The 20,000-nt window shown below is 46.1% G+C and overlaps 1 pseudogene; it reads right to left on the reverse strand.

Moving 5' to 3' along the window:
- LOC145361231 (Ig heavy chain Mem5-like) overlaps positions 1–20,000 on the reverse strand; it is a 48,346-nt pseudogene that overhangs the window by 4,579 nt on the left and 23,767 nt on the right.

Raw genomic sequence — 20,000 nt, forward strand, 5'->3', positions numbered from 1 at the left:
ACTGGCTGCTCAGGGTGTAGCTTCCATCCGTATTTCTCACTGATGGGTAAGGCTTAAACCCACTGGGGACCGTTTGCCCATTTTTCTTCCAGGTCACTTTGGAGACATCTGGAGAGTAATCCATCGCCAAACATCCGAAGGTGATGGAGCCGTCGGAGTTGTGTTGCTGACAGGGGGAGACCAGGCCGTAGAGATTGGGCGGAGATTGTTTCGCTGGCAAAGAATGGCCAATTGAACAAGTTAGACTCTTACTTGCATTTATTAAGTCATCAAACATATTGTTACAAATAGGTTTCTATATTAGATATAGCTCTTGGTGTTAAAGGGATGAAGGGATATGGGTAGTAGGTGTGATCAGGATAGTGATGAGCTCTGACCAAAGTGAATGGCGGAGTAGTCCCAAAGGGCCAAATGGCCTACTGCAGCTTCTATTTTCTATGTTTCTATCTCCAACACTGATTAGAATTATGAACTTATCCCTAATATTTCCCGATGAAATCTGTCATCTGCCTTTGAGATGATGTTACTTCTATCATTTGGGAATTGTCATCTCTGTAGAAACTCATATCCCTGTCTTCACTTCTATCAAATTAGGAAGAAAAAAAACACATTCTGTTAGTCTCACAATGACGTGTCATTCATTGGATTAACAGAGAGCAGCAAAAATGTTCCCCATTATTGCAGCAACTATTTATTTCTCAACAACAGCAGTGTGTGACAAACCGCTGTTTATTTCTCAAACAACAACACTTTGTGATAAAGAAGTTCTCCCTTCATTCAGACTATCCACTCACCTGATGAGGGAGCTCCAACAGCTTGTGATTCCAAATAAACCTGTTGGACTTTAACCTGGTGTTGTGAGAATCCTTACTGTGCCCACACCAACCTCACTCCGGCATCTCCACACTAGTTTTGGAAATTGCCTGGGTTCAAACTGATTGGTGCCCCTTCCTCTCTCCAACTCACTGCCTCTCACTGCACAAACCAGAGATTAGTGACTTTGCTTCAAAAATACCTCCGGAATGAATACTTACTGAATGATCAGGAAACTCGAAATGTGATTATAAATTCAAATAAATCCAACATTGACTCATTGAAGGATCACACATTAATACCTAGAGTTTCCCATTCGGGCCCGGAAGTCTCCTCCAACATTCACTGAGATTACAGATGAGCTGATTGTGGTGCTAGCTGTATTCTGAACCCCCTCAATCTGCCCATCCATCACCCGCTCTCTGCCCATTTCCCCAGCTCTTTGCCCTTTCCCCTGGCTCTCTGCCTGTCACAGTGGCTCTTTGCCCCTTTTATCCGGCTCTCTGTATTTCCACCTGGTTCTCTACACTTCCCTCCAGCTCTGTGCCCTCTCCCCCGGCTCTCTGCTCTTTCTCTGTATCTGTCTGTATCTCTGTCACACCCTACAAACACTTTCAACAGGATCAAGTATAACATTTACAGAAATGTTTAATATAAATTCCAATTAATGTTTAGAATAAGCAGAAAATATTACACAGCAGCACCAGCATTGTGAGTGAGTGGAACATTGTCACTGGATAAATATAGAAATTCTAGATTATTTTAATTTTTTGGTTTAAATTTCAAACACTTGTGCAGTACATGGTTCAAACCGCAGCCACTAGATGTCACCATATTTAAACATTTGGAAGGTAAAAGTTCCAGCCATCAAATGTCACCGAGATTAAACATTGCAGGGACCCCAAATTGTAAATGCAGTGACAAACTATGTTCTGAACGAGTGGCGTAAGCCGATATCAGTAAAGATTTTGAACATACAAACACAATAAAGCCTGCTTTATTTCTGTCTGCAGTCATGCATCAAACAGTTGCAAACCCACAGAATGTTCATATTCAATCAAAGCGTGTAACAGCTCAGTGTCAGTGAGTTCAAACAATGCAGAAACACTACATTAATTCACAAATTTTACGTGTTTAGAGTCACCCAGATACATAATCTCCTCACCACAGAAAAAAAACGCATCACTGACAGACTGAACCCCGCTTCATGCAGAAGCAGCACAATTCTACAAACACTTTCAACAGAATCAAATGTAACATTTACAGAAATGTTCAATATAAATTCCAGCCAATTTGCCCATCACCAAACTAATTAATGTTTAGAATAAGCAGAAAATATTGCACAGCAGCACCAGCATTGTGAGTGAGTGGAACATTTTCATTGGATAAATATAGGAATTCTAGATTATTTTAATTTTTTGGTTTAAATTTCAAACACTGGTGCAGTAGATGGTTCAACCCGCAGCCACTAGATGTCACCGAGATTCAACGCTGCAGAAACGCTGAAGTGTTTAACAGACATTTAGATTTTAAAGTAACCCAACCACACAGTAACCTCAACAGATAAACACAAAATCCCAATAATTTGGGATTGAATCCCTCAGCAGCACCTACTGTCCAGAAAGAGCTGAATTCTAAAACCCCTTCGCAGCAGAATCACAGGAAACATTGCAACAATTCTCAACCGAGAATCCGCCAAACTCACATTCCTGTTACCAAATGGATTATTAGTACAGATAAAAACATAAAACAAAGACACATGTAAACCAGTTACTCGATAAGTGGATGGTTCTTACCTGTAGTCACCGTCACCATGGTCCCTTGTCCCCAGTAATCGAAGTAGTCACAGTGTCACATTCTGTAGGCTGTGTCATACAGTAACCGTCCTTGCACAGAATAGACACAAAATCAACATTATTTTAAATATCCACAAACCCAAGGAAAAGCAAAATCAATTAATGTTCATTAAATTGTCATTGGATTTCTGGATATCATTTGACATTCATAAACGACCCTAATGTTTTATATTTCACAGAGTTACACGTGAACATGTTGTTGAAAACACACATCGATAATTGAGTAATTATCAAGAGTTTCCATGTTTATTCTTGCCATGTGGTCAGCGCTGGACATAAATAATACTGTACTGTGATTACAGTTTGGATGTAAAAGTGACACTGATCCAGTTTCAGTCAATCAGTGCTGAGGGTTTTTTGTATTGACAGTAACTGCTGTGTAGCTCCAGCTATCACAGTGAGACACAGCATGACAAATACTGAGGCGGACAGTTAGCTGTAAAATACAGACAGTTAATTTCACTGCTATTTCAAAAGCCTGTTTCCAGCTCGTTGAGGGTGACTCAGTGAGATATTTCAATTTTGACTGGTCATGATATTGATAAAGGGGGTTAGAAACTTTTACACTCTCTGTGCACATTCAGCGTGTAAATCAATAACAATAAACTTGAAGCATTTTACATCATAAACAAAGTACTGTTTCTAAGTATTATTTTGTTGAACCCTCATGTACTTTGGCATTCGGCAATGGCATTGGTCACAAATTTAAGCAAGGACCTTTTCTGAGGTTTCTGTATGAGGATGGCGCTTTTCTCAGCACTGTGACCCCCGTAGTATATCACAGTGACACACACCCATACAAAAACTGCACTCACTCTGTTCAGTCCTGCTGTTCAATGTTCACTTCAAATGGACCATTGGTTTTGCTCGAAGGGGAAATGTGGGCAACTGTTTATATAACACAATCTATCAGAAATATGAAAAAGAGTAATATATCGTGTGTGGGATTGCTGTAACTACAATGAATATAAAGGCAGTGAAAAGCTGACCAGTTATATCGGTGAGTTTGGGAAGTTTTACTGTTAAATGCTTTCTGTGTTACTCTATATTTTAAACACCGTTATAGTTTGATAAAGGGGGTTAGAAACTTTTACACTCTCTGTGCACATTCAGCGTGTAAATCAATAACAATAAACTTGAAGCATTTTACATCATAAAAGAAACAATGATGTTTCTAAGTATTATTTTGTTGAACCCTCATGCACTTTAAGCAACGTCCTTTTCTCAGCACTGTGACCCACCGCTATAGTATCACAGTGACACACACCCATACAAAAACTGCACTCACTCTGTTCAGTCCTGCTGTTCAATCTTCACTTCAAATGGACCATTAGTTTTGCTCTAATGTAAAATGTAGGCAACTGTTTATATAACACAATGTGTCAGAAATATTAAAAAGAGTAATATATCGTGTGTCGGATTGCTGAAAGTACAATGAATATAAAGGCAGTGAAAAGCTGACCAGTTCTATCGGTGAGTTTGGGAAGTTTTACTGTTAAATGCTTTCTGTGTTACTCTATATTTTAAACACCGTTATAGTTTGGTTGTGACCACCCTCGATCATACTGCATTGAAAACAGATCCTGACCTTCAGGTTATGATGGAAGATGCTGATATTCCCTCTCGGGCTGTTCTTGTCCGGGTGCAGCCCTGGATCCTCTCGCTGTGGTCTGTGGCACAGTAATAGATGGCCGTGTCTTCAGTCTTCAGGCTCGTCATCTCCAAAGAGAAGATGTTGCTTGAAGTGTCTGTGGACGCAGTAAATCGACCCTGAATTGATGGTGTGTAGTAGTTAGTGTTGGATGAACGATAGTAGGTAACCAGACACTCCAGCCCCCTCTCCGGGAACCTGCCGGATCCAGTCCATCCAGTAGCTGCCAAGATTTAAACCGCTGGTTTTACAGCTCAGTTTCAGGGAGCCTCCGGGACGCCTTTGTACTTTCAGTGATTTGACTTGATATTTTCCTTCCACCTTTCCGTATCCTGACAACCTGGTTTCTTCCAATTCTCACGCCACGTACATCCTTCTGGGTCCCAGTGAATTTAAAATCCTGTATCTCTGTCTCTGCAGAGCTGCTGGTTAAAGACACATTTACAGCACTTAGCAAACAGAAACTTCACTCTGATTCTTTCCCTCCCCCTCCCCCAGCTAGTGCTTGTAATGTTTCAATGAAAAGGCTGGTTTCTGCAGCTCTGATCTCTGGTGAGTCATTAAGCTCAGGGCACACACACATTCAGACACCCGGACAGACAACAACAGACAGATGACATTGTAATTCAGGAGTGGAATTAGTAAATGAGACAACAAATAACTTTGCAAGAAATTGTTACACTTCAAGCAACTTAAGGCAAATGCAACTTTGCAGGAATCAGTAAAGGGGACAAACCTGTAGCCGATGGAGCCCTGGGTGAACAAGTTGTACAGTCCACATTCAGACCTGGCCTGTCTGGCAGTGCAGAGCTGCGAGTTACTTTAAATCCGTCTTCTCCCAGCTCCTAGTGCTGGTGATGTGGAGCTGGGATGGGGCGGAGGGAGAGAGCCTTGGGATAAACCATTTACCTGGTGCTCACTAACCCACACACACAACCCCCCCACACACTCAGAGACAGGCTGGTGTTGGACTGGGCCATACCTGCAGGAGGTGTGTCCAGGTGAGGTGTAGGAGATGTGGTTGGATGGGGTTTGATTGGGGAGGTGTGGACAGTGTGTGTGGAGGTTATAAAAAGGCTGGGGTTCCATTGTTCTGTCTCTGTCTCCACGTGGCTGGGTAAGTATCAGGTAAGCTGTGTGTCTGTGTGAGTGAGTCAGTGTGTGTGTGTGTGCGCAGCATGGAGTTCCAGCTCTGAGATTTTAACCCCCCTCCCCTTTACCCAGCACAAAGCCCCTGGCCCAGGATCTGTCTCCCCCACCATGGGAGAGGGAATGGAAGGAGTTGGAGAGATCACCGAGGGAAAAGATGTGCGCTGGTGAGTATGAACCTCTTCACTTTGTGTCTGCGTCTCTTTCCCACCTCAGCCCTGCTTTTCTCTGTCTGTTTGCAGCCTCCTCTCAATCTCCCTCTCAGTCTTTCTCAGTCTTAATCTTTCCCTCTCAATCTTAATCTTTCTCCTCTCATTCTTAATCTTTCTCCTCTCATTCTTAATCTTTCCCTCTCATTCTTAATCTTTCCCTCTCATTCTTAATCTTTCCCTCTCATTCTTAATCTTTCCCTCTCAATCTTAATCTTTCCCTCTCATTCTTAATCTTTCCCTCTCATTCTTAATCTTTCCCTGTCTTTCTTAATCTTTCCCTCCGATTCTTAATCTTTCCCTCCGATTCTTAATCTTTCCCTCCGATTCTTAATCTTTCCCTCCGATTCTTAATCTTTCCCTCCGATTCTTAATCTTTCCCTCCCAATCTCAATCTTTCCCTCTCAGTCCTGTTTGTCTTTTTACTGTCTTTATTTTCCCTCCCTGTCTTTATTTTCCCTCCCTGTCTCTTTATTTTCCCTCCCTGTCTCTTTATTTTCCCTCCCTGTCTCTTTATTTTCCCTCCCTGTCTCTTTATTTTCCCTCCCTGTCTCTTTATTTTCCCTCCCTGTCTCTTTATTTTCCCTCCCTGTCTCTTTATTTTCCCTCTCTGTCTTTATTTTCCCTCTGTCTTTATTTTCCCTCCCTGTCTCTTTATTTTCCCTCCCTGTCTCTTTATTTTCCCTCCCTGTCTCTTTATTTTCCCTCCCTGTCTCTTTATTTTCCCTCCCTGTCTCTTTATTTTCCCTCCCTGTCTCTTTATTTTCCCTCCCTGTCTCTTTATTTTCCCTCTGTCTTTATTTTCCCTCTGTCTTTATTTTCCCTCTCTGTCTTTATTTTCCCTCTCTGTCTTTATTTTCCCTCTCTGTCTTTATTTTCCCTCTCTGTCTTTATTTTCCCTCTCTGTCTTTATTTTCCCTCTGTCTTTATTTTCCCTCTGTCTTTATTTTCCCTCCCTGTCTCTTTATTTTCCCTCCCTGTCTCTTTATTTTCCCTCCCTGTCTCTTTATTTTCCCTCCCTGTCTCTTTATTTTCCCTCCCTGTCTCTTTATTTTCCCTCCCTGTCTCTTTATTTTCCCTCCCTGTCTCTTTATTTTCCCTCTCTGTCTTTATTTTCCCTCTGTCTTTATTTTCCCTCTGTCTTTATTTTCCCTCTGTCTTTATTTTCCCTCTGTCTTTATTTTCCCTCTCTGTCTTTATTTTCCCTCTCTGTCTTTATTTTCCCTCTCTGTCTTTATTTTCCCTCTCTGTCTTTATTTTCCCTCTGTCTTTATTTTCCCTCTGTCTTTATTTTCCCTCCCTGTCTCTTTATTTTCCCTCCCTGTCTCTTTATTTTCCCTCCCTGTCTCTTTATTTTCTCTCCCTGTCTCTTTATTTTCTCTCCCTGTCTTTTATTTTCCCTCTGTCCTTTTTTTTCCCTCTGTCCTTTTTTTTCCCTCTGTCCTTTTTTTCCCTTTGTCCTTTTTTTCCCTCTGTCCTTTTTTTCCCTCTGTCCTTTTTTTCCCTCTGTCCTTTTTTTCCCTCTGTCCTTTTTTTCCCTCTGTCCTTTTTTTCCCTCTGTCCTTTTTTTCCCTCTGTCCTTTTTTACCCTCTGTCCTTTTTTACCCTCTGTCCTTTTTTACCCTCTGTCCTTTTTTACCCTCTGTCCTTTTTTTCCCTCTGTCCTTTTTTTCCCTCTGTCCTTTTTTTCCCTCTGTCCTTTTTTTCCCTCTGTCCTTTTTTTCCCTCTGTCCTTTTTTTCCCTCTGTCCTTTTTTTCCCTCTGTCCTTTTTTACCCTCTGTCCTTTTTTACCCTCTGTCCTTTTTTACCCTCTGTCCTTTTTTTCCCTCTGTCCTTTTTTTCCCTCTGTCCTTTTTTTCCCTCTGTCCTTTTTTTCCCTCTGTCCTTTTTTTCCCTCTGTCCTTCTGTCTTTTTCCTTCTGTCTTTTTCCTTCTGTCTTTTCCTTCTGACTTTTCCTTCTGTCTTTTCCTTCTGTCTTTTTTTTCTGTCTTTTTTATCTGTCTTTTTTATCTGTCTTTTTTATCTGACTTTTTTATCTGACTTTTTTATCTGACTTTTTTTTCTGTCTTTTTTTCTGTCTTTTTTTCTGTCTTTTTTTTCTGACTTTTTTTTCTGACTTTTTTTTCTGACTTTTTTTTCTGACTTTTTTTTCTGACTTTTTTTTCTGACTTTTTTTTCTGACTTTTTTTTCTGACTTTTTTTTCTGACTTTTTTTTCTGACTTTTTTTTCTGACTTTTTTTTCTGACTTTTTTTTCTGACTTTTTTTTCTGACTTTTTTTTCTGACTTTTTTGTCCGAAGTGCTGTCCTCCCTGTAGATTCCTCTGAGCTCAACCACCCTTTAAATGCCCCCCCCTTTAAATGCCCCCCCCTTTAAATGCCCCCCCCTTTAAATGCCCCCCCTTTAAATGCCCCCCCTTTAAATGCCCCCCCATTAAATGCCCCCCCCCATTAAATGCCCCCCCCATTAAATGCCCCCCCCATTAAATGCCCCCCCATTGAATGCCCCCCCCCATTGAATGCCCCCCCCCTTTGAATGCCCCCCCCTTTGAATGCCCCCCCCCTTTGAATGCCCCCCCCCTTTGAATGCCCCCCCCCTTTGAATGCCCCCCCCTTTGAATGCCCCCCCCCCTTTGAATGCCCCCCCCCCTTTGAATGCCCCCCCCTTTGAATGCCCCCCCCTTTGAATGGCCCCCCCCTTTGAATGGCCCCCCCCTTTGAATGGCCCCCCCCTTTGAATGGCCCCCCCCTTTGAATGGCCCCCCCCTTTGAATGCCCCCCCCCTTTGAATGCCCCCCCCCTTTGAATGCCCCCCCCCTTTGAATGCCCCCCCCTTTGAATGGCCCCCCCCTTTAAATGGCCCCCCCCTTTAAATGCCCCCCCCCTTTAAATGCCCCCCCCCCTTTAAATGGCCCCCCCCCTTTAAATGCCCCCCCCTTTAAATGCCCCCCCCCCTTTAAATGCCCCCCCCTTTAAATGCCCCCCCCCCTTTAAATGCCCCCCCCCCCTTTAAATGCCCCCCCCCCCTTTAAATGGCCCCCCCTTTAAATGGCCCCCCCCCTTTAAATGGCCCCCCCCCTTTAAATGGCCCCCCCCCTTTAAATGGCCCCCCCCCTTTAAATGGCCCCCCCCCTTTAAATGCCCCCCCCCTTTAAATGCCCCCCCCCCTTTAAATGCCCCCCCCCCTTTAAATGCCCCCCCCCTTTAAATGCCCCCCCCCTTTAAATGGCCCCCCCCTTTAAATGCCCCCCCCCCTTTAAATGGCCCATCTTCTACCCACCGCCAAATCCCTCTGAGCCTCAAACTCCCCGGTATCCCTCTGATCCCTCAATCAATCTCCTCATTCCCTCCATTTCCCCCCCCCCACATTCCTCTTTCTCCGGCCTGATTCCCGATCCCTCTGTTTAATCTCCTTTAATCCGACTCTAAGCAACACCCCCCCCCCTCCCCTCAATCTCCCTCCCGGCACCCACCGACAGCCAGGTTCTGACCCAAGATTTCTCTACAATCCCCCCCCCGAATGTCTCCCTGGATCACAACTCCCCCCCCCCCCTTGCTGCATCCCTCTGCCCCCCAATCCCACTCCTCCAATCCCACCCCCTTCAATCTCTCTCATCCCCAAACTACATCTTTAAATCCCGCCCCCCCCCCACAGCTTCTGAGTCTCTCCCCCTCCCAGATCCCTTCTATATCCCTCAGAGCCCCAGAAATCCCCCTCCATTTCCCCCCTCTTTGTCCCACTCCGGCTATGTTGCCCCCAGTGCTGTCCCCCCCCTACAGATTCCCCTCTGAGCTCAAACCCCTCTCTCCATCCCAATCCTGTACCCCCCCCGGGCTATTTCCCCCTATATCTCCCCCCCCCCCAATCTCCTCCCTTACTGCCAAAGCCCTATAGATTCCTTGAACCTCTCTCTTGAGCCCAATCCTCATCCCCCCCCAACCTCAACCTCTTTAATTCCCCCCTCCCCGACAAGCCCCTCTAATTCTCCCCCTGCTGAAACCTAAACCCCCCCACTTTAAGACCCCCCCACTTTAAGACCCAAACTACATCTTTTAATTGCCCCACTTCTGAGTCACTGCCCCTCCCAGATCCCTCCTGTATCCCTCAAACCCCCAGAAATCCCTCTCTAAACCCCCCCTTCCCAAATCCTTCTCTCTCCCGACACCCACCGCCAATCTGACTCCAAACCCCCTGAATCAAACTCCTGCCCCAATTCCTGATATCACCGCACCCCCCCACAAAGTTCCTCGCACCCCCATTCCGCTAACTCCCGACCCCATCCAGACCCTCTCCAGATTCTGACCCGAGATTTCTCTCCAATCCCCCCTGAATTTCTACCTGCCCTGGATCGCATCACCCCCACCCCCCCAACCCTTGCTGCATCCCTCTGCCCCCCCAAACCCGCTGCCTCTCCAATCCCACCCCCTTCAATCTGACAGAGCCCCCAAACTATGTCTGTAAATCCCCCCCCCAACAACTTCTGAGTCGCTCCCCCTCCCAGATCCCTTCTATATCCCTCAGAGCCCCAGAAATCTCAGCCCCTTCCCCAATCCTCTCTGTTCAATCTCCTTCACCCCACTCAAAGGCACCCACTGCCAAATCTCCCTCTAAACCCTCCCCCCCTCAATCTCCCCTCATTCCACCCCCCCAATTCCTCTCTCTCCCTCCTGCCTGACTCCCTATCTCCTTTAATCTGACTCTAACCCCCCCCTTCCCCTCAATCTCTCTCCCACACCCACCGCCAATCTGACTCTAATCCCTGAATCTCCCAAGCTCCTGCCCCAATTCCTAAGCACCCTCCAACGCAAAGCTCCCTCTGCACCCCCCTCAACTCTGACCCACACCCCCTTCTGCTAACTCCCTCTCAGACCCTCTCCAGATTCTAACACCCGTGAGATTCATCTCGAATCCCCCCTGAATGTCTCCCTGGATTGACCCCCCCACCCTTGCTGTGTCCCTCTGCCCCCCAATCCTGCTCCCTCCCACCCCCTTCAATCTGTCTGAGCCCCAAACTACATCTTTCACTTGCCCCACTTCTGAGTCACTGCCCCTCCCAGATCCCTCCTGTATCCCCCAAACCCCCAAAAATCCCTCTCTAAACCCCCCTTCCCAAATCCCTCTCGATTTTGCCCGATTCCCTCCCTCAATCCCTGCTGCTGAATCTCTGAATCCCAAATTCCTCACAAGACCCTCCCTTTAATCCCCCTCAATCCCTCTAATTCCCCACCAGAATCCCAGAGTCTCCCCCTACATCCCTCTCCGCTCTCCCCTTTAATCCCCCTGAATCCCTCTAATTCCCCACCAGAATCCCAGAGTCTCCCCCCTACATCCCTCTCCGCTCTCCCCTTTAATCCCCCTCAATCCCTCTAATTCCCCACCAGAATCCCAGAGTCTCCCCCCTACATCCCTCTCCGCTCTCCCCTTTAATCCCCCTCAATCCCTCTAATTCCCCACCAGAATCCCAGAGTCTCCCCCCTACATCCATCTCCGCTCTCCCCTTTAATCCCCCTCAGTCCCTCCCCACAATCCCTCTAAACCTCCTGCCCACCAAATCATTCCCTTGGAGCTCTGTACTTCACACCTGCCCCCCCCCACAAATGCCCAAACCCTCTTCAATCCCCCTCCAAGTCCCCCTCAGCACCATAACACCCTGCCCCCCCCCCCCCCACCCACTGTTCAAACCCTCGTCCATCTCCCCACATCCCTCTCAGCTCCCAATCCCTCAGTTGCCTCTCCTGCCCTTGCCCTGGTAAATTCCCACTCCCTCCCTGTAAACAGCCCCTAGACTGACAGAACCCCCCCCCTTTGTAATTACTGTACCCCCCCCCCCCCCACCGCAATCAATCCCCCTCCACTCCCTCCGACACACAGACCACTAACCCTCAGTGTAAAAGCCCCACCCAGTCTATCTGTGTATGAAAATGAATGACAAAGACACGGGGATTTTTATTAATATTTATCTCTCTGGTTATAGCTCGTGTCCGAGGATTCGTCACGGCAAAACTACTCGCTGTCTGCGTCGCCAAACTTTCCGAAAGAATTCCCCTCGGTCGGAAAGAGAAAATAAAGTGAAATTTGATTAAAGACAAAACACAAAAGCTGATGGTAAACAATAAAAGGCACAGCAAGATCCCAGGACTTGCTGACATTCACAATCTCACTGAGGGGGGAGTGGGGGGAACATTCATTTTCACATCCTCGTTATTAAACCCTGACAAAATGGAAACAATTTTCAAATGAAATCAACTTCCAAACACCTCGTGACTGTCCTGATATTTAATTTATTAAAACACATCAAAGTATTCTGGGGGGTGGGGGGGGGATTTACTCCAGAGACAGGCCAGTCAATTAACACAGGATCCCCCCAATGAAATTCCCACTTCTATCAGTCACCTCTCCTCCACTGCCCCCTCCTCTGTTTCTCCCTCTCTGTCTCTTAACACACTCCCCCCAGATTGATACCTGTCTCCCTGCCTCTCTCACTCTCTTCCTCTCTCTCTATCTCCCTGTCTAATATTATGAAGCTGTTTATAATAGTTAAAATATGTTTTATTTGACAAATGTAAATATTGAAAAGAAATGCTGAGAAACCCAAAATAACCCGTCCAGCATTGAGTCTTTCGAAAGCCTGTGTCTTTGGGATTTTAAACTGCAGAAAGCAGGCTGCAGAAGACAACTTTATAACATCTGTGTCCAAAACAGCATCCAGAATCCCAGCAGCAAAACAGGCTTTCAATTGGAGCAATGATTTTAAAACAAGCTCTCAAACACACACACACACACAACCAATAGACAGTTTCATTTTACAGATATTTCATTTACTCTTAGCCACCCACCAAAGGGTTAACCTGTTTGTGATTAATTACAAAGCCGGGATATTTTAACCCCAGGGTTTTAAACTCCGGTCCCCCCACACCCCACCCCACAATCTAACCAGGACTGGTTCATCCCAGAGCCGGGGGGGGAATGGACAGAATCTGGATACCCCACCCCGCCTCAGTCCCCAGATACAACTAAACTGCCCTCTTTAACCCGGGAACAAGCTGTGTCCATTCCCTCTGGGAGAGACTTTTTAAAATCACCCTCCCAGCAGGGATTTATTTCTGTGAATCAGGAAACCCCAGAAGGGTGTGACTGAGGCTTTTCTCCAAACACTGGGTGCTGGACACTGACTCCACAGCAGAGATACCACCCCCATCCGTTCCCCCCCTCCACCCTGAGATCCTGTGTCTCTTCCACACCCTCTCATTCCAAGACCCCACAAACCTCAATTCTTGTCCTGTTTACCCTCACTTCCACCCTCTGTTTTTGTCTCTCTCCCTGTCTTTTTCTCTCTCTCTCCCTGTCTTTTTCTCTCTCTCCCTGTCTTTTTCTCTCTCCCTCTCTCTCTCCCTGTCTTTCTCTCCCTCTGTCTATCTCTGTGTATTTCTCTCTCTCCCTGTTGTGTCTATCTCCCTCTCTCTCTCTCTCCCTGTCTAATATTATGAAGCTGTTTATAATAGTTAAAATATGTTTTTTTTGACAAATGTAAATATTGAAAAGAAATGCTGAGAAACCCAAAATAACCCATGCAGCATTGAGTCTTTCGAAAGCCTGTGTCTTTGGGATTTTAAACTGCAGAAAGCAGGCTGCAGAAGACAACTTTATAACATCCGTGTCCAAAACAGCAGCCAGAATCCCAGCAGCAAAACAGGCTTTCAATTGGAGCAATGATTTTAAAACAAGCTCTCAAACACACACACACACAACCAATAGACAGTTTCATTTTACAGATATTTCATTTACTCTTAGCCACCCACCAAAGGGTTAACCTGTTTGTGATTAATTACAAAGCCGGGATATTTTAACCCCAGGGTTCCCCAGAGAGAAACATCATCCCGACATAGTAACAATATTTATAATTCCAAAATCACACCCCCTCCCTTAATCAGTGAATGAATGACTCCAATTGCAATGAAGATCATTCTGCACAGCAAGATCCCACTGTCAATCCCACAATGGAGGAAACACACCCCCGCCCCACACTCTCTCCCCCGCCCCTCCTGAGACCCTCCCCACTCCCTCTCTGTTTAGCTCTCCCTCCATTTCTCTACCTCTCTCTGCCTCCTGCCCCTCCCCAACCCTTCGCCTCCCCCTCAATCTTTCCTGTTCAAAGTCCCGCTCAGGGTCCCAGTGTGAGGAATAGGGAGCCGGACCCACCTGTGTACACAGCAAGATCCCACACACACACACACAACCTGGTGAGGGGCGGATTAAATGAATGCAGTGGGGTGGGGACTGCGGGAGAGGGTGTGGGGAATGGGATCCACACCTCCCTCCCTCTCTCTCCCCAGATTAAACTGACAACAATTCACACTGGGGTTTTCTTTCCCATTTTATTGAGAGATGAAATATAGATGGGAATGTGTGGGGAGAGAGGGGAGGGGGTGCAGGGATAGGGAAAAACGCTGGAGAGACAGAGACAGGGACATTCTCTACCCCCCCCCCTCAATCCAAATAGAAATTCCTGGGAAAACAGAAAAGAATCTGGAATCACACAGCACAGAAACAGGCCCTTCGGCCCACCAGCTCAATGCTGGCCCATCCAATCCCAATCTATACCCCTCCCATTCCCCAGCACTCGCTCCGTAGCCTACGATCCCTCGGGGATTAAAGGGCTCGAATTTCCCCAACCCCCTTTCCAGCTTTTACCGTGAACCCCACTCTGCGGGTCCCTGAGCCTGATCTCGTTTCAGAATAAAAAGTGTGGTCCCTGTCGCAGTGCGGGGCAAAGGCCCAGAGTGTGCACAGCAAGATCCCACAGCAGCAGCAAGGTGAACTTGAATCAGATGGGACACAGTCCCCCCACCCCCCCCACACAACCCCTCACCCTCTTGCCTGCTGTGAGCCCCTGTCCCGCTCACTACCCTGTGTGTGTGTGTGTGTGCATCATCCCAAATCTCCACCAAGGCTGGAAATCCCTCTTCAAACTAAACCAAACACCTTTTAAAACAAAACCCTTGTGGTGCACAGCAAGATCCCATAGGTGCAGTCAGGTGTGTGGAGTTTTTTTTACTTTGGGAAATGTTTATACAGAGAGAGAGAGTGAGGCAGAGAGGGGCTGAGACAGTGAAATCACCCCCACCCCCAGGACCCTCAGAATTAAACTGGATCCCCTGTCCCTCACTGAGGCCCCCCCTCCCTCTAACAGCCTGTGTCTCTCCCCCTGCATCTAACCCACACCTACAGCTGTTTCCATCCCTCTCTCTCTCCCTCTCTCTCTCTCCATCCGTTTCTGCAACAGAAGAGACAGGGAGAGAGACAAAGAGAGAGAAAAAACACACAGAGAGAGAGACAAGGAGAGACAGAGATAGTTAGACAGACACAAGGAGAGAGAACAGGGAGATACAGAGACAGATATTTGCTAACAAATTGTGTGTGGTCACATTATTGAGTGTCCTGTCATTTGGTGATTGTTTTATACAGAGAGGCAGAGAGAGAGGTGAAGACAGTGACATTCTCTCCCTGGCACCCCGGCAAGCTCAGAGACACAGGAGCTGCAGACACTCACACACACAAACTGCTTTGGTAAGTTCCCCCAATCTCTGTCTCTTTATCTATGTCTCTGTGTGTCTATCTCCCTCTCTCTCAGTAACTTCATTGCAGTGTTAATGTGAGCCTTACTTGTGACACCGATAAACTTTAAAACTTTCTGTCCCTCTCTGTCCCTTTATCTCTCTCTCTTTCTGTCTCTGTATCTATGTCTCTCTCAGTAACTTCTTTGCAGTGTTAATGTCAGCCTTGTGACAGTAATAAATAAGTTATAAAACTTTCAACTTTAAACCCTATCTCTGACTCTGTGTGAATTCCGAGCCCAGGTCAGTGCCAGATTGAGAGGGGGGTCAGTATTGAGCAGGATGGACAGACAGTTTGATAGAAAGTTTGAAGAAACTACAGGCAGTGTTTGGAAACATGTTGGGGTTTGTGGAAAGGTCAGTGTGTAACAAGCTGAGGGAAGGGGGTTCCAGTTCACATCTTACTGCTGTTTGGGGCAATGGGAGTTCCCTTTGCATTTCCAGGGAGCTGTGAACCCTCAGGGCTTTCTGCCTGTCTCTGTTTGAACAGTTTCATATGTTTCAACACTCAGACCTCTGGCCCTTGTTGGGAATATCAGAATATCTCACTGCCCACCCCCCCCAGTACACACCCCCCCTCAAACCCCCCACCCTGTGTGGGTGTTGTCCCAAGTCTGGAGACTTCCCCACAGTCCCCTGAAAGTTTTTAAACTCCCTCTGAGAAAACCCCCCCACCTTTTGAAAACAAAATCCCTGTGGTGCACAGCAAGATCCCACAAGGCACAGTCAGCTGTGTGGAGTGTTTTTTACTTTGGGAAATGTTTATACAGAGAGAGAGAGAGTGAGGCAGAGAGAGGCTGAGACAGAAATTAAACTGACAACAATTCACACTGGGGTTTTCTTTCCCATTTTATTGAGAGATGAAATATAGATGGGAATGTGTGGGGAGAGAGGGGAGGGGGTGCAGGGATTGGGAAAAACGCTGGAGAGACAGAGACAGGGACATTCTCTACCCCCCCCCCCTCCCCCAATCCAAATAGAAATTCCTGGGAAAACAGAGAGAAAAGAATCTGGAATCAGACAGCACAGAAACAGGCCCTTCGGCCCACCAGCTCAATGCTGGCCCATCCAATCCCAATCTATACCCCTCCCATTCCCCAGCACTTGCTCCGTAGCCTACGATCCCTCGGGGATTAAAGTGCTCGAATTTCCCCAACCCCCTTTCCAGCTTTTACCGTGAACCCCACTCTGCGGGTCCCTGAGCCTGATCTCGTTTCAGAATAAAAAGTGTGGTCCCTGTCGCAGTGCGGGGCAAAGGCCCAGAGTGTGCACAGCAAGATCCCACAGCAGCAGCAAGGTGAACTTGAATCAGATGGGACACAGTCTCCCCACCCCCCCACACAACCCCTCACCCTCTTGCCTGCTGTGAGCCCCTGTCCCACTCACTACCCTGTGTGTGTGTGTGTGTGTGTGTGTGCATCATCCCAAATCTCCACCAAGGCTGGAAATCCCTCTTAAAACTAAACCAAACACCTTTTAAAACAAAACCCTTGTGGTGCACAGCAAGATCCCATAGGTGCAGTCAGCTGTGTGGAGTTTTTTTCACTTTGGGAAATGTTTATACAGAGAGAGAGAGTGAGGCAGAGAGGGGCTGAGACAGTGAAATCACCCCCACCCCCAGGACCCTCAGAATTAAACTGGATCCCCTGTCCCTCACTGAGGCTCCCACTCCCTCTAACAGCCTGTGTCTCTCCCCCTGCATCTAACCCACACCTACAGCTGTTTCCATCCCTCTCTCTCTCCCTCTCTCTCTCTCCATCCGTTTCTGCTACAGAAGAGACAGGGAGAGAGACAGAGAGAGAAAAAACACACAGAGAGAGAGACAAGGAGAGACAGAGATAGTTAGACAGACACAAGGAGAGAGAACAGGGAGATACAGAGACAGATATTTGCTATTGAATTGTGTGTGGTCACATTATTGAGTGTCCTGTCATTTGGTGATTGTTTTATACAGAGAGGCAGAGAGAGAGGTGAAGACAGTGACATTCTCTCCCTGGCACCCCGGCAAGCTCAGAGACACAGAAGCTGCAGACACTCACACACACAAACTGCTTTGGTAAGTTCCCCCAATCTCTGTCTCTTTATCTATGTCTCTGTGTGTCTATCTCCCTCTCTCTCAGTAACTTCATTGCAGTGTTAATGTGAGCCTTACTTGTGACACTAATAAACTTTAAAACTTTAAGTACCCTCTCTGTCCCTTTATCTCTCTCTCTTTTTGTCTCTGTATCTATGTCTCTCTCAGTAACTTCTTTGCAGTGTTAATGTCAGCCTTGTGACAGTAATAAATAAGTTATAAAACTTTCAACTTTAAACCCTATCTCTGACTCTGTGTGAATTCAGAGCCCAGGTCAGTGCCAGATTGAGAGGGGGGGTCAGTATTGAGCAGGATGGACAGACAGTTTGATAGAAAGTTTGAAGAAACTACAGGCAGTGTTTGGAAACATGTTGGGGGTTGTGGAAAGGTCAGTGTGTAACAAGCTGAGGGAAGGGGGTTCCCAGTTCACATCTTACTGCTGTTTGGGGCAATGGGAGTTCCCTTTGCATTTCCAGGGAGCTGTGAACCCTCAGGGCTTTCTGCCTGTCTCTGTTTGAACAGTTTCATATGTTTCAACACTCAGACCTCTGGCCCTTGTTGGAATATCAGAATATCTCACTGCCCACCCCCCCCCAGTACACACCCCCCCCTCAAACCCCCCACCCTGTGTGGGTGTTGTCCCAAGTCTGGAGACTTCCCCACAGTCCCCTGAAAGTTTTTAAACTCCCTCTGAGAAAAAAAACCTGCCCTTTTAAACCAAAATCCCTGTGGTGCACAGCAAGATCCCACAAGGTGCAGTCAGCTGTGTGGAGTGTTTTTCTTTACTTTGGGAAATGTTTATACAGACAGAGAGAGAAAATAATTAAAATACAAGAAAATGTTTAAATACCACATGGGCCCAGCATTCCCCCTTCTAAGATTTCACAAACACTGTCCAGAGATGTCCAACTAAATATTAATTCATAATATTAAGGGTCTTTTAAGAGACTTCTGGATGAGTACATGGGATTTAATAGGATTGAGGGTTATAGGTAAGCCTAGTAGGTACAGATATGATTGTGGGACGAAGGGCCTGTTTGTCCTGTAGCTTTTCTATGATTCTAATGCTTAATTCCTTGGGAAGACAGAGAGAACCTAATTAATTTAAATACTAGAAAATGTTTAAATTAAATAGCACAAGAGCCCAGGATTCCCCCCTTCTCAGATCTCACTGAGAGATTGTTCAGCTAAATATTAATTCCTGGGAGAGAGAGAATAAAAAAGAGAGGGAAATGGAGGGAAGGAGAGAGAGAGTAAGTAGAGAGACATAGACAGAATGGGGGGAAAGCTGTGGAGAGGATGGAATGGAAATCTGAACTTTTGAAAACTGAATTGTAAAGACCTCTGAGTTTTATTTAACAATTAGGAACAGCGCTCTGTCTCCCACCCCTGTTATTTTAGATTTAAAACAAACTTACACACAGTTTCATCAATAATTCACTCTCTGCCACCCACCAAAGGGTTAATGTGTTTGTGACTAATTACAAAGCCGGGATATTTTAACCCCAGGGTTTTAAACTCCAGCCCCCCCCACACCCCACAATCTAACCAGAACTGGTTCATCCCAGGAAGTGAGATTAAAATTAAACCTGGATCGGGGATAATAAAGAGACAACAACTCACGTGTGGCCGATAGAACAGGACTCAGTCTATCCATCCTCCTCTGGAGAAAAGCCCCTTGTCCAAGGATTCCCAGTCCCATTGCAGTCTTTACAATTCAAATCCCTGGGGAGAAGAGAAAATCATTCATTAAAATACAAGAACAGGTTTAAATTAAACAGCACAAGGACCCAGGATTCCCCCCTTCTCAGATCTTACAGAGAGATTGTCTAACTAGACATTAGTTCTTTGGGGAAAGAGAGAGAAATTTAATTCAATACAAGAAATGGTTTAAATTAAATAGCACAGAAACCCAGGCTTCTCCCTGTCTCAGTAAAATCTGCAGATTAATTCTTGGGGGAAGAAACAGAAATATATTAAAATAAAAGAACATTTTTAAATTAAACAGCACAAGAGCCCAGGATTCCCCCTTCTCAAATTTACTGAGAGATTGTCTAACGAGATATTAATGTCTGGGAAAACAGAGGGAGAGAGAGGGAATGTAAAAGAGAGGCAGATAGAGGAAGGAAATGGAGAGAGAGAGAAAGCAGGGAGAAAATAGACAGAATGGGGGAAAAGCGGTGGAGAGGATGGAATAAAAGTCTGAAGATCTGAGAACTAAATTGTAAAGGCCTATGTGAGTTTTATTTAACAATTAGGAACAGCGCTCTGTCTCCCACCCCTGTTATTTTAGATTTAAAGCAAACTTTTAAACAGTTTCATTTTACAGATATTTAATTTAATCTTTGCCAACCACCGAAGGGTTAATGTGTTAGTGACTAATTACAAAGCCGGGATATTTTATCCCCAGGGTTTTAAACTCCAGCACCCCCAACACCCCACAATCTAACCAGAACTGGTTCATCCGAGGAAGTGAGATTAAAATTAAACCTGGATCGGGGATAATAAAGAGACAACAACTCACGTGTGGCCTATAGAACAGGACTCAGTCTATCCATCCTCCTCTGGAGAAAAGCCCCTTGTCCAAGGATTCCCAGTCCCATTGCAGTCTTCACAATTCAAATCCCTGCGGA

The sequence above is a fragment of the Carcharhinus amblyrhynchos genome, chromosome 34 (genome assembly GCF_965287045.1).
Source record: "Carcharhinus amblyrhynchos chromosome 34, sCarAmb.v2.hapA, whole genome shotgun sequence".
NCBI classification, from domain to species: domain Eukaryota; kingdom Metazoa; phylum Chordata; class Chondrichthyes; order Carcharhiniformes; family Carcharhinidae; genus Carcharhinus; species Carcharhinus amblyrhynchos.